The sequence below is a fragment of the Oreochromis niloticus genome, linkage group LG6 (genome assembly GCF_001858045.2).
Source record: "Oreochromis niloticus isolate F11D_XX linkage group LG6, O_niloticus_UMD_NMBU, whole genome shotgun sequence".
Classification (NCBI taxonomy): Eukaryota; Metazoa; Chordata; class Actinopteri; order Cichliformes; family Cichlidae; genus Oreochromis; species Oreochromis niloticus.
Window position 1 is genome coordinate 11419499 of NC_031971.2, and position 14522 is coordinate 11434020.

The 14522-nt window shown below is 40.3% G+C and overlaps 2 long non-coding RNA genes across 2 annotated transcripts; both read right to left on the reverse strand.

The window, feature by feature from the left end:
• Positions 1-674: 674 nt before the first annotated feature.
• On the reverse strand, positions 675-4877 carry LOC109202540 (uncharacterized). Its single transcript, XR_003220569.1, has 3 exons — positions 4776-4877; positions 2892-4610; positions 675-1146 (listed from the first exon to the last, which is right to left on the reverse strand). It is a non-coding gene; the product is annotated as an uncharacterized LOC109202540 (long non-coding RNA).
• A 558-nt stretch (positions 4878-5435) lies between these two features.
• On the reverse strand, positions 5436-5906 carry LOC112847176 (uncharacterized). Its single transcript, XR_003220566.1, has 2 exons — positions 5731-5906; positions 5436-5586 (listed from the first exon to the last, which is right to left on the reverse strand). It is a non-coding gene; the product is annotated as an uncharacterized LOC112847176 (long non-coding RNA).
• Between the last annotated feature and the right edge of the window lie 8616 nt (positions 5907-14522).

Genomic DNA, 14522 nt, shown 5'->3' on the forward strand with positions numbered 1-14522 from the left:
TCAGAACAAACCTGAATAAACTTGCCAAACAGCCTCTGAAAATCTGCCTTTTGTTTATTCCCTCCCCCATTCTCATCCTTGCCTTCAGGCGTCTCATCATGGCTATCAGTCATATTGATGCTATCTGTCTCCATGTTCTCTTTATTGGCCTCTTCACAACTGGACATGCCTGAATCTAGATTCTGGAGCCTAAATTGGTCTGTGTTGAGCCTCTCAGATTCTCCCATAGTGGTTACAAAAAATGGACTGCACACAAACTCGTGCATCCATGACTGATCCTGCTGCTTCCACTGCAGTTCACTTCTGTATGAATTGATCTTTTCATGACTGTTCACTTTGGACAACCAGGAAACAGAGGTGAAGTTGATTGCTGGCTTCGCAGGATGATTCCCCTTAACAACAAGAGCATGCACACAGGTTGTTTTAGGCCACCATGAATAGCTCACATTGTAAATCACAAAGAGCCAGTATTATACTGTAGATTATACTCATGGCTCATAGGAGGTGATTACACTCCGCTTCATTTGGTTACAGTTCAGACTGAGGGACAACATACGGAAAGACAGAAACTGGAAAAAAATGTTTGAAAAATATTTACTGTTAGAAAACATTCATTTTTCAAATGTGATTTGAAGTAAAAAAAAAAAAAAAAAAAAAAAAAAATCTGAGTCACCAAAAGCCCATCAGACAATAGAATTGGTATAAACAGTGAGCAGCCATAAAGAGAGTGGAGATGAAACTTCCTTTAGACAGAGAAATGAACTTTTTTAGCAAGAAACGAGATAAATAGATGTACTTAAAAGGATAATTCTCTGTTTCTAACAAATTCCAGTTTCACTTTCTTGCCATTAGTAGGAAGCTGTACAGAAGCTATAATTAGCTTTTAATTTCACTTAAAATACATTAACACTGAAAAGTAAAATAGTCTTTTTCTGGCAAAAGATAAAACCTAAAATTTTGCATTTTTAAAGGTCCCTGTTCACTGACCCCTCTGTCTCTTATCTGTAGATGTATCTATAGCATTCTGCAACTACGACTAACCTTGGATCTGGTTGCAGGTATCCCTGTACATCCTTCTTATCATCAAGTGTAAGCAGGTAACATGTGATTTGATTTACATCCTTCGCCCAGCACATTTGTCAGCGCCTTCAGGTAAATAAAGGAATAATTTCAGGTAACGTGGCTCATAGTAGGGATTCTGTAAGAAAGATTGCCAGCTCTAATATTAATACCACACAATTCAACACACCAACAGCTCATATTTCTAGAATAATAAAAAAAAAAAACATCAGTTGATGCATCTTATTTCTTCTGCCTATTCAATACAGGGTCAGAGGGGGTGGGGGGCTGGAGCCTGTCCCGCCAGCAGTCATAGGTAGCGTACACCTGGACAGGTCACCAGTCTGTTGCAGGGCTGGAACTAGCACATATTTATTATAGATGCATTGAAGCTAATCTGAACACTTACTGTGAATCTGTGACTGCGATTAATCATTTTACATATAACTTAACTACCAACTCAATTAGTCATAACAGAAGCTAATATTTCTGTCCTAACACTGTTTATATTGTAACCATTTTAACATAAGCTAACTTTTACACCGTAACTTTAAGCTAGCACCATAAAGATGGTTAAACACATAATATCTACAAATGCATCTCAAAGCTGTTTTATCAGCACTCGCTGTATTACTAACACAACCACATTAACATTACTGACACTCACTGACTTGTTATAGTCACTCTATAAATGCTGTATATTGTGCGTTGTTAATGTACATGCTATTTCCTTGTTCATTTACTTTCAGACTATACTCCCACACTGTGTCCCACACTATACTCCTAATGCTATCATGGTGCAAATGCTGGATCATAAATAAATTCTCAAACTGCATTTGACGGGTGGCATGTGTTCTAACCGACATGCCAGGAAGACACCATTTAAGATTCAACCCTTCACCAGACCCATTGGCCCAAATGTGCATTTCCCCACCAGGCAGATGCCCGGTATGACAGATTACCAGTCCAGACCTGCGCACGACTGATAAGCTGATACGAGAAAGCCACAGGAAGGGTGCGTTTAGTTACATACCAGTTTTTTCAGCATCTGAATTTACTTTTATTTTGAGGTCAAAAAATTCAAGAATATTTTAGGGAGGGCCAACACCAAAACAGCAAAGCAAACAAAACCAGCTGACATGTCAGCAAAAATAAAAGTGCCAGAGGCCTGTAGTATAAATCAGGATTTGGAGCTTCAATTCAATTTATTTAAGAAGCGCCAAATCACAACAACAGTCACCTCAAGGCGCTTTATATTGTAAGGTAGACCCTACAATAATACATACAGAGAAAAACCCAACAATCAAATGACCCCCTATGAGATAGCACTATGGCGACAGTGGGAAGGAAAAACTCCCTTTTAACAGGAAGAAACCTCCAGCAGAACCAGGCTCAGGGAGGGGCGGGGCCATCTGCTGCGACCGGTTGGGGTGAGAGGAGGACAGGAGCTTAAGGCAACATTAGGTTTAAGCCTCGAAAAAAATTATACCGCAGACCTGATTTTCCTATTCAACATTTTCCTTATCTGGCTTCAAATATCCAGATAACACTGGCAAACAGGTAAAGAAGTCACATAAATATGGATATCAGCTTGAAGATTCAACATTGAGTTTCCCAAAAGAAAGGTGCTGGCAGCATTCATTATGAATGCTGCCAGCACATGTCACAACCATGGTAAGGTCTACAGCATATTTGACAAAGAACATCCCACTATATGAAGGTTAAACACAAAATATAGAGAACATACTACATGTTGCAGTCAAAGCAGCAGTGTTTGAGTATTTGTGTTGGGAAAAGTGCTACTTAGTGTGTAAGCCATAGTAAACTATTACCGCAAAAAGTGCTGTGAGTGCTTGAAGCCTTTTAACAAGATGATCACCTCACCACATGGATCCTGGATTACTTTACCAAAGTATGTAAAGATCCAGAACTGTGTGTCTAATAGGGTTGTTTCAGGCAGTCCACAGGGACCAGTTCTGGTTCCATTTGCTTTCACCATATAGACCACAGACTTCTGCTACAACGCTGCTATCTGCTTCCTGCACAAGCTCGCTGATGACTCAGCAGTTGTTGGTCTCATTGCTGATGGAGACGACAGGGAGTCCAGAGGACTGACCGAGGACTTTGTTAACTGGTGCCAGCAGAATCGCCTCCAGATGTAACACTAGAAAAATGAAGGAGCCTCTGGTTTATGTTTGCAGGCACAAACACCTGTACCATTGTTTAAAAAAAATAAAATTATAATGGGTCCACAGTAAGAAAAAGTATTTGATGACCCATCATAGAGGAAGGAGAACCCTGCAGTGACAGGAATTTGAACAGGATCCCCCAAGAATGAATAAGATCAGTCTTACCGTTTCAATGAAGTCTGACTGTATAGAACAAATAGCCTGCATTATCAAGCAGAGAATGATTAAAGAGAGAATCAGCCAACAGGTGAAGAACAGAGGGGGCATTTATTTAGCAGAGGCCCTCGAAGACCCTGTGGGCCCAGTTTGAACACCACATTTATACAAAGAGATTGAAAAATGGGGAGACCTTCCCTTGGAAATGTGCTTTTTCCAAACAACATGTCACAGTCTGCCGAGGCAAACTGCGTGGAGTGTGAGGAGTGGACCCAGGTGCAGACGTTCTAAAACTCAAACTTAACTGATGATGAGCCGTTTATTAAAGCAGACAGAACAGTACAAAATAAAAGGGCGAAAACAATGCAAACTAAGCAATAACCTAAACCTAAACTGGGTAAACTAGAAAGGAAACATGAACCATGAAAAACCCTGGCAAATAGAAAAAAACAAACAAACTCTAAATATGGCAACGTGATGGGGATTATATGAAAAACCTGAACGCAGGACATGGCATGGGAACAACGCAGACGATCCGACAAAGAAAAACTGAAAGCACACAGACTAAATACACACAGGAGGATAATGAGGGAAGTGGGAACACATGGGGAAACAGCTGACACACATGACCATAACGACATCACAGAGGAAGAGTAAAACTAAACACATTGACCATAGAAACACAAGGTCTCTTCAAAATAAGACAGGAAACATAAGACGCAGACATGATAACCTGAACTTGACAACATAAGACACAGACATGAAACACATGAAGGGCTAGGGAGACTGAACAGGGGTAGGAAGTCACAAGGGAAATCTAATAACAAAGAACTATAACAACCTAGGCATGATAAAAAATGAACTTAGAAAACCTAAAAGGCTTAAACATAAACCATAAACATGAACATAAACTAAAACTCAAAACGCTGGGTCAAAAGACCCAGGATCGTGACACAACAAGTTTACTTACAGAAGATAGACAGTTACAAGCTGCTCATCAGAATCAGTATCAAAAATACATGTTAACCATTTATTAACAAGTATTTTAACCAGTCATTTCTTCAGCTGTCAGTAACAATAATTTTACTGAGTTTGCTGTGTCCCATTCAGTTGTGTTTGCAGTAGCATCCCACTTACAGTCCGACAAGGACCAGAGCTCCCAGTATCGTCCCAGATATTATATATGGGATGGAGTTGACTGTAGAACTGGGTTGAGGTGGGGTCGGGGGTTGGGTAAAGAAAGGAAAGGAGAATCATTTATACCAGGCAAATTAAAAACACCAAAACACTCACAATGAACTTAATTTGTGAAGTAATATTGTGATTGATCTTCAGTGACTCGTTTTCCAGGAAGTATCTGACAACACTCACCTTGTACATCAATGTTAAACTCCTTGGTGACAGTCCCTACTGTGTTGCTCACAGTGCAGATATACTGTCCTTCATGCTCAAAGCCGACAGATTTAATAGTGAGAACGAACAAATAGTAAAGCCGACCTTTTTTCATTTAGGATTTAAACACAATTACTATTATTATTTTTTAATATTCACAAACAAAGTTTACGTCTATTCTGGCTTTCCACAAACTTCTGAGGGAAACATTTTACTGGTAAACAGCTAAATCCTCCACTATGTTCATCAGCTTGTGTCAGTCAGCAGTTTGTTGATGATGCTTTTTAGAGCCTGTTCATTAACAGTGATGAGCGCTATGAGGAAGAATCAAAACACTATTTCTTTACTGTTTTGATTCTTCCTCAAAGCGCTCACAAGGACATAAAACCAAACCAGTGACATGAATCATGCTCAAAATGTCAAAGAGAACAATGAACGTCTTTATTTCTCTCAGACTCACAGTGAACTATAGCAGGGAGTTTTTCTGATGTCACCACTGGAGGGCGCAGTGGTCCAGCTGGTCCCAGCTCCAGCTTGGTTTCGCACCAGTACTGGGCTCCATCATGTTCTCTACTGGGAGTAATGTTCAGAGTAAAGGTCTCATTCACTGGTTTCTTCTGTTCACTGTTGGACTGTAGGTGACCCAGTGCTGTGTTTCCTCTGTAGAAGGTCACAGTGAGGCTCTGAACAGGAGCTACGTTCTGTACGCTACACTGCAGGGTGTACTGCTGATTCTCAAACATCATCCCAGTGTGGTTTACAAAGCTGATGGAGACACTTTCTGGAGGCTCTGAGGAGACAGGGAAAGAAAGAGTAACACAGATAGATGTTAGTCAGTAACTGCTGAGAGTACGAATCCATCTAACTGTGTATTTACACAAAGAGGTCAAATTTTGTCTGATTGTAAACAGCCTTGAAAGTTAAATGTTGCTACCAGGGGCGTCATAGTGGAGGCAAAAGTGATGCTCAGATAAAGACACCCAAGGAGCCAAAGGAAGGAGGCAGCCGCAGGTCTCTCTCTTAAGGATGTAACACAAGATGAGCTCATGCAGTGGCAATTAAACGTTATTAAAACAGCAAATCGCTTTTATCGGTGTGGTTGGTTTTAAGGTTGATTTAAAAAATTGCATTCGTTTCTAAACAGAGGAGAATTCAGCGTTTTTCATTATATATATAACACACAAAAAACGAAGACGTCATTTTTTCATTGTAGAAGTAAGTTAGAAGTAAACTGTGTGTCGGAAACATTAATAGATCAGTTCGCCCGCTTGTTTAAATGTGGAATCAATACAGAGTCACAAATATGCAATAAAAGAATAAGTGTATTTAAAGCCACTCCAGAAGAATTAATCATGATTTGTCTCCTTTCAGAGTCATATGGGTTGAACAATTCTCTTACTTCTCTGAACTGTCAGACTGACCTCTTACTGTCATGCTACGTGTAATTTAAACTTTATGTCAGATCTTTAGTGTGGCGAGCATCAACCTGTAAAGTAAGTAGAGCAGTTAAACATCATGAAGTCGACAAACTGACAACAGAGTATAGCAGCACAAAGTGAAAATAAAGTACAGTGGGCTGAACTGTCGACAGTACTTTCTGTTGTATATTACACCAGAAATGTGTTTTAATTTATAAATTATTTTGATTATGCTGAAATTTTGCTTCGTAATTTTAATCTCTATCAATAATCACACAGATGGGCCTGAGCTAAAGGAGCCACCAAATCCAGATGTGATCACAATCACAGAAGGAGACACTCTACACCTGAACTGCTCTTCTGTGGGAAACCCCAGCCCCTCATACACCTGGACACTTCCAACAAATAGTCCTTCCTACAGTGGCAGCGTTCTCACTATTAAATCTGTCGGCTTTGAGCATGAAGGACAGTATATCTGCACTGTGAGCAACACAGTAGGGACTGTCACCAAGGAGTTTAACATTGATGTACAAGGTGAGTGTTGTCAGATACTTCCTGGAAAACGAGTCACTGAAGATCAATCACAATATTACTTCACAAATTAAGTTCATTGTGAGTGTTTTGGTGTTTTTAATTTGCCTGGTATAAATGATTCTCCTTTCCTTTCTTTACCCAACCCCCGACCCCACCTCAACCCAATTCTACAGTCAACTCCATCCCATATATAATAGCTGGGACGATACTGGGAGCTCTGGTCCTTGTCAGACTGTCAGTGGGATGCTACTGCAAACACAACTGAATGGGAAACTACAAACTCAACAAAATTATTGTTACTGACAGCTGAAGAAATGACTGGTTAAAATATATTTTTGATTCTGATTCTGATGAGCAGCTTGTAACTGTCTAGCTTCTAAGTAAACTTGTTGTTTGGAAAAAGCACTCTGAGGTTTCCCACAGAGGAGCAGTTCAGGTGTAGAGTGTCTCCTTCTGTGATTGTGATCACATCTGGATTTGGTGGCTCCTTTAGCTCAGGCCCATCTGTGTGATTATTGATAGAGGAAAAAAATACAACGCAAAATTTCAAAATAGAAATAATTCATAAATAAAAACACATTTCTGGTGTAATTTTTCTAGAACCTGGTGAATCACCCTCTCTTCATTGTGCAGAGACTGAGGTTGTCAGCTGTACAGAGCTCAATGATATTTTACAGAAAAAATTCCCCGAGGTCCACCGAGTCAAGAGCTATCAACACTGGTTCTGTGGACAAAGTCCTGGGAAAGATATATGTCGATCCCTCAGCTCACAGCTGTATTTATTAACCATTCAAAATACAGAAAGATTTCATTAAACTGGGAAACTGTATTTCCATCTTGCAGGGAGACTCTGGTGGAGGAGTGGTTCATAATGGCAGGATTTATGGGGTCTCTTCTTTTGTGGGAGATCCGGACTTTGTATGCAGAGCACCAGCTGCCTTCATGGACCTCTGTGATCCTCAGTATGCAGATTGGATCAGGAAAACTATCAACCCATAAAAAGCTGTAAGGTGTGGATAACTGTAAACAAGCTGAAATAAATAATCTTTTAGAGTTTAGCTTTGGTTTCTTTTATTATGTTTCATATATGCAGTAGAGGATTTCAGAATTTCTGTTTTATTTACCAAAAGAAGTTTTTTCAGCTGCACCCACACACAGTTGCTTTAGATAACTTCAACTGCAGAAGGTAAAAACTCAGCATTAAGTTTCAAATGCAGTTTTAAAGATAATGGTGATATAGTGTCCCTGAAGAAAACACCCGTCAATAGAAAAAGCTGCAAAAGCATGCAAAACGTAACGGAAGTTGAATAAAACACAACAGAAATGGAAAAAAATGCCACAAAGCTGAAAATCTTACCAAACAAACAAAAAACAAGCACAAATTACAACAGAAATAATAATAACGATATAAAAAACACAATAGAAGTAGAAAAAACCCTTCTCATCATAAAACTTGGTGGCAAAGTGGAATATGGTAAGGAAAGGCTCATTTAAGTGCTTTCATTACTCAAACGCTCCTGTTAATTATGCATGAAGTGATTTCTGGGGGGGAATGAAACTTAACTGAACTGCTCCCTGTGACATTTTGACCTGTCAAACGCAGGCGTAACTCCTGTTATTCATTGTTGTATTGCAGGTCTGCTGTGCACGACGTCTGTGAATCTGAGTAATTTGGTTCAGATGAAGGAATAAGACTGCTCAGATGCTTTGGGTGTCACGTAATGATCCCTCAGGTTAAGGTGTCTTTGGTGCCCTTTGATTTCAATCTAACTGCACATTGAACAGAAATCCTGCCATGACAGAACACACTAATGCCTTTTCAAGGGAGAACCGATCCTAATCTGAGCTGTCAGCCCCAAGTTCTCTGCAGTCATCAAATCAAGCATAATCTGGTTTGAACAGGCTCCCTGCCTCACTGCAAAAGCCTTTTTACCAGCTGCTGTTTGACAAATTGCAAAGCCTCTGAAGAGGCTTGTAAATGCTGTTAGAATGTTCTGTGTAGATTTCATGATGTAGATGACTGATTTATAATAAGTTACATAATTTCATGAATATATATATATAGTTTGTGTTAAAATGTCTTTATTTGAAATGTACATGTGTAAAGTGTAAAAGCTAGTGTCTCGTGAGAATACCCCTTAACGAGAGTACACGAGACTTTTCATGGACTGCGAGGAGCAGATGTCTCTCATGAAGCGATTTTAAGCTAAAGGTTTACTAAAAGAAAAGGTAACACAAAGACTTAAGGACCTCTTTTCAGGACAAGCAGCCAACGAGGTATTTGTCATTTGAGAAATGTTTTATTTGTGTTTGGACTTAATATGTGTACTGTTGTAAAGTTGCTAATTGGTTTGTACTGTTTACTTGTGACCAGTTCTCACGGTGTAATGGCGTATCGGCGTACTGGTGATGGTGAAGCTGAGGAGAGAAAGCCCAAGTAATAAACGCCCGTTTCAAAGAACCGACCTGTGTCTGTGTTGTCGTGAAGAGAGCTACAAGGCTTTAGAATGGGGGGAAAAAAGGATACGAAGAAAGAACTGTACAAAAAGCTATCCAGGCACTCCTACTGTTTAACATTTCACTTGGAGTTTAGTGACTGTATTGTATCTGTGGATTGCATTATAGTTTCTCTGAGAGCTTTGCTCCCTGAAGATTTTATGACCTGTTAACGCTGAGTCTCTTGTGGCTGTAAACCAGTCTGCTCAGCATGTCACTGCATGGCAGAGTTTCTCTCCATTTTTTTGAATCACCTTTGCTCAGTTGTGCTCCTAACTGATCTCCTGAGTTTGGCTGTATTCCTGGACTTTGCCCTTTAGTTACTCTTCAGTCCCTTTGACACACAGGCTGCCAAATTTGAAATAACATTTTTAGTTTGGGAAAAAGAAAAGCGTGTCTAGCAAATTCTTGCACATCCCTGTTCTTAAATAGCACTTTTCTACTCAAGCACTTTATACATCATGCCTCATTCACCCATTCATACAAGCACTTTTCTGTACCTAAGTTCTTTCTATCTAACATTCATACTCTGATGGACTAATGAAAGAGCAGTTTGGGGTTCAGTATCATGTCCAAGGGTACTTTGAGATACAGACCGGATCAGGCAGCGATCGAACCTCCAACCTTCCGGTCGGTACTAATTGGACGTTTGCTGCTGCACACATAGCATCAAAGCTTAGAAGATGGTGGTGTGGAAATGTCCAGAATTTTCCCATTAACACTTGACCAAGACATCACCTATGTCAGTATTTTCACTGACTCTAAAAAGGCACTGATCTCTATACTTCATTAGATTAGATCAACATTGTGCCTTAAACCTGAGCTGTACAGGAAGAATAGATTTCTGTTACACACATGTACATAAACAAATAAAGAGAGATGTTTCCCACCTGCTGAGAAGACAACTACTGTATAACCTGATTACCACCATTAATCTGTTATCCACTGATTTCTGGCACCTATAAGTGGGATTGATTTCACTGTCCTGCTGTCTTGGCCTTTAGGAGAACACAGTGAGACAGATGAAGCTTGCACCAGATGGTAGAAATGCAATGATAGCGGGAGACACAGCATCCACACTCTGCTCCGTACATGATAGTGTGTGTGTGGTGCTGTTTGCAGGAACTTGATGAGGCTTTGCTTAAGTGGAAATCCACTGATGTTCAAGCCCCAGGGAAGTGGGTGGGGGGATAGGACCTCTGGGGCCCTCTTCCTGATGGAGCCCTACCTGACTCCTCTCACTGCTAAAGCAAGAATCTGTTTAAACAAACATAGTGACAACAACAAAAGTCGCTCAACAGAAAAGTGGAGAAGTTATTTCCTTTATCAGTTAATTTTTAGATTTTCATGTGTTAATTTTTGTTGGTGTCACATAGCTTACAGATGTGGACAGTTTTATTGGTGCCTTCACAGCTCATTGAAACAATACTTCATTTCATCAGAATCATCAAATGATTCTGTTAAAAGCAACCGCCCAGTGTACTTGCATGGCTTTAGTATGTGAAAGAGTGAACCAATAAAAATGTGAAAAGAATAGATTTGTTGATTTTACAGAGATATGCTAAAATACTTTGAACTAATTTGTTGGTCGTAAAGAGACCATCAGTCCTTGCATTATAAGCATATTTCAAAGATAGTGTTTAAGCTTAACTAGTATCACAAGTCCCTTCAGGGTTTTCATTCCGTTCCGCCAGTTTAAAGGAAAAAACATGCAACTGTAGTTTGATATCACTGTGTGTACCACAGTGAACATATACCAGAGGAAATGAATGGCCCTTCATGATCCCAGATCTTAATCCTACTGAACATCTATGAAAAGATCTGAAACTGCAGGGTGGAGACAGCACCCCACCTGTTGGCAAATACAGACACCTTATTGTGAAGTTCAGTGATCGCTTGATGGCACTGATTGCTGCAAAAGATCCACAAAATAATTACAGGTACCATTTTTTGTCAGTACTCTTGCATTTTGCAGCATTTTGGATTAATTGAAGGCTTTTCGGGGAGTTTTTAGGACTTCCTGATAATAATGAATTACAGTAGTCCAGCCTGGAAGTAATAAATGCATGAACTAGTTTTTCAGCATCACTCCGAGACAGGATATTTCTAATTTTAGCGATGCTGCTCAAATGGAAGAAAGCAGTCCTACATATTTGTTTAATATGTGCATTGAAGGACATTCCTGGTCAAAATCACTCCAAGGTTCCTCACAGTGTTACTGGAGGCCAAGGTAATGCCATCCAGAGTAAGAATCTGGTTAGATACCATATTTCTAAGATTTTCAGGGCCGAGTACAATAACCTCAGTTTTATCTGAATTAAGAAGCAGAAAGTTAGCGGCCATCCAGGTCTTTATGTCTTTAAGACATTCCTGCAGTTTAACTAATTGCTGTGTTATCTGGCTTCATAGATAGATAGAGCTGCGTGTCATCAGCATAGCAGTGAAAATGTATGCTATGTCTTCTGATGATACTGCCTAAGGGAAGCACATATAGTGTAAACAGAAATGGCCCTAGCACTGAACCCTGTGGAACTCCATAATTAACCTCAGTGTATGAAGAAGACTCTCCATTTACATGAACAAATTGTCTATTAGATAGATATGATACACACCACTGCAGTGCAGTACCTGTAATACCAACAGCATGCTCTAATCACTCCAACAGAATATTATGGCCAACAGTATCGAACGCTGCACTGAGGTCTAGCAGGACAAGCACAGGTGAGAGTGCTTTGATCCACCTATTTAACTGTGAAATTTGCCTCTACATTGTATCTTATTGCCCCCTCCTCATGCAACTCTAAAGTGCTCACCTGATTTTGTCTGAAGAGCCGTTTTGGTCAAAGTCCCTTGTCATGGGCTAGACACAGAAGAATACAGATGAGGTGAAGATAGAGTCCAGCTCTCTTCCAGACAACTTTAATTACAATTTGTTGAAATGTTAGAGAACAAATGCAGCCCCAGGCAGCACTTGCTGCTTATCATGTACAACTAAAGGAGAATAAATGCTCTTTATCTGCAGAGGGTGTTTTGATCTAAAGAACAAGGCTGCCATTAGTATTTTTTGTTGCTGTCTCAATAGCTAAAAATCTGTCTTTTAGGACCTTTAGGACCGTACTGCATCTGTGGCTCCCTGCTATGAGTCTAATTTTCCTCTATTCTGTAGGCATTTCTGTAGGGTTCATCAAGTTTAAGACGTTAATACCACATATCATACAGTCTAATATTGCATCATTCTTAGCAGAACTGTGAAAGTATGGTGGAAGATCACAGGATTATATGAGCTAGAGTTAGACATTTTGCCATTTTATATATTGTAACCCAGTGTTAAAAACGGGATTAAAAGCATAAATATTGATACTCTTTTGATTAAAAAACTCATTTCACAATGGGAATAAATATTGATTAAAGCAATTAAATATAATAAATACTGATTTTAAAAAAAAAGCATGTAAACATTAGTTTAATTAATGTGTGGGTAAATGGTGTGGAGGCAGGACTTTGTCATTTAGAGTGTTTTTGGTAGATCCACTGGGCAACCAATCATTGACTGGTCTGACCCAACCCCAATCTGTGAGCGCTGCTCGGACATCTGTGTGTGCCTTCGTGTACCAGTTAGCTACGCCACAGATACAGACGCAAAGAGAAAGAAGCTAACTGGATAGTAAAAGCCTTTTTGGTGAAAGTATTCGGAGAGTATTAGTGAATTCTGAAGGCCGTGAGCCCACGCGAGCACTGTGAAGCCCCGTATAGCATTTGCTGCTTCACATGGTCAGGTTTTTTCCTTTGCTTATTTCGATTGGATTGGTTTTGAGGACCGGAGAAGAATTGAGGATCCCTTTTCCAGTACTGGATGGCGAGCCCCAGCCCAAAGAGCCGGATGAACTGTAACCCGACTGGTTACAAACACACAGAGTGACTATTGACTTATTTCATCTATATGCTGATGATTGCCAGCTCTATTTTCCTTTCAGTCATTCTGGTAGCTCCCCAATTAGACTCCTGCTTGATTGCCTTAGTGATGTTAAGTCATGAATGGCTCAAAACTTTTTAAATTTTAATGAACGTAAAACGGAAGCAATTGTGTTTGGCCCGAATCGTTCCTCTGATATCCCTGATGTTGACCTTGCTGTTCTGACCCCTCACCTGAAGAGCTCGATTACCAATCTTGGGTTAAAAATCGACTCTGCACTTACCTTTGATGGCCACGTGAATGGGGTGGTGAAATCGTCATTCTATCACCTCAGGCGTCTGTCGAAGGTTAACCTTTTCTTTCAAGGCGTGACTTGGAGACCGTTATCCACGCTTTTATAACCTCACGCTTGGATTATTGTAACTCCCTTTTAATAGGGGTTGGACTGGGCACTCTGACACGCCTGCAACTAGTACAGAATGCTGCGGCACGGTTTTTATCTGGTAAAAGGAAATCTGAGCACATTACTCCGGTCCTGGCCTCCCTGCACTGGCTTCCAATTGAATTTAGGATTCATTTAAAGTTCTTTTATTGGTTTTTAAATCTTTAAATGGTCTGGCACCTGCATATATGTCTGATTTGCTGAAGCCCTATGTACCCACTCGTTCGCTCCGGTCAGCTGAGCAGCTGTTGCTCTCAGTCCCCAAATCATGACTGAAACTGAGAGGAGACCGAGCGTTCTCTATTGTGGCTCCTAAGCTTTGGAATAATCTTCCTCTTCACATTAGGCAATCGACATCAGTGATGGTGTTTAAATCCAGATTGAAAACGCATTTTTATGTCACGGTCTGAAGAGGCAGACCGTGCGGTGGTGTGTGTGGTGGACCCAGGTGCGAACACAAGTGAGCAGACCGGAGCAAACTTAAACTGAAAGCGAGCCTTTATTGTGGCTGATGACAGGTCTCACAACAAAACAGAAACAGCGTGACTAAACTGAACCTAAACGAAACTGGGAAACAGATACTGATAAACTAAGGAGACTCAGAAAACCATGGCGATGATTGTACAGACTGGCTGCGAGAACATGGAGGGTGGGAACACAGACGACGCGACACCGAGCACAGCAAGACTGAGGACTAAATACACACATGAGGAGATCAGGGGAAGTGGAGACACATGAGAACACAGCTGACTAGAATGGAACATAATGACAATACAGGGGAGAGTAACACTAACTACAATGAACAAAGAACACCAGACTCTTCCAAAATAAAACAGGAAACACGCAGACAGACATGAAAATGAAACATGGCATGAACTTAACCTAACTGCATAGACATGAAACATGACACGTAGACACAGAAC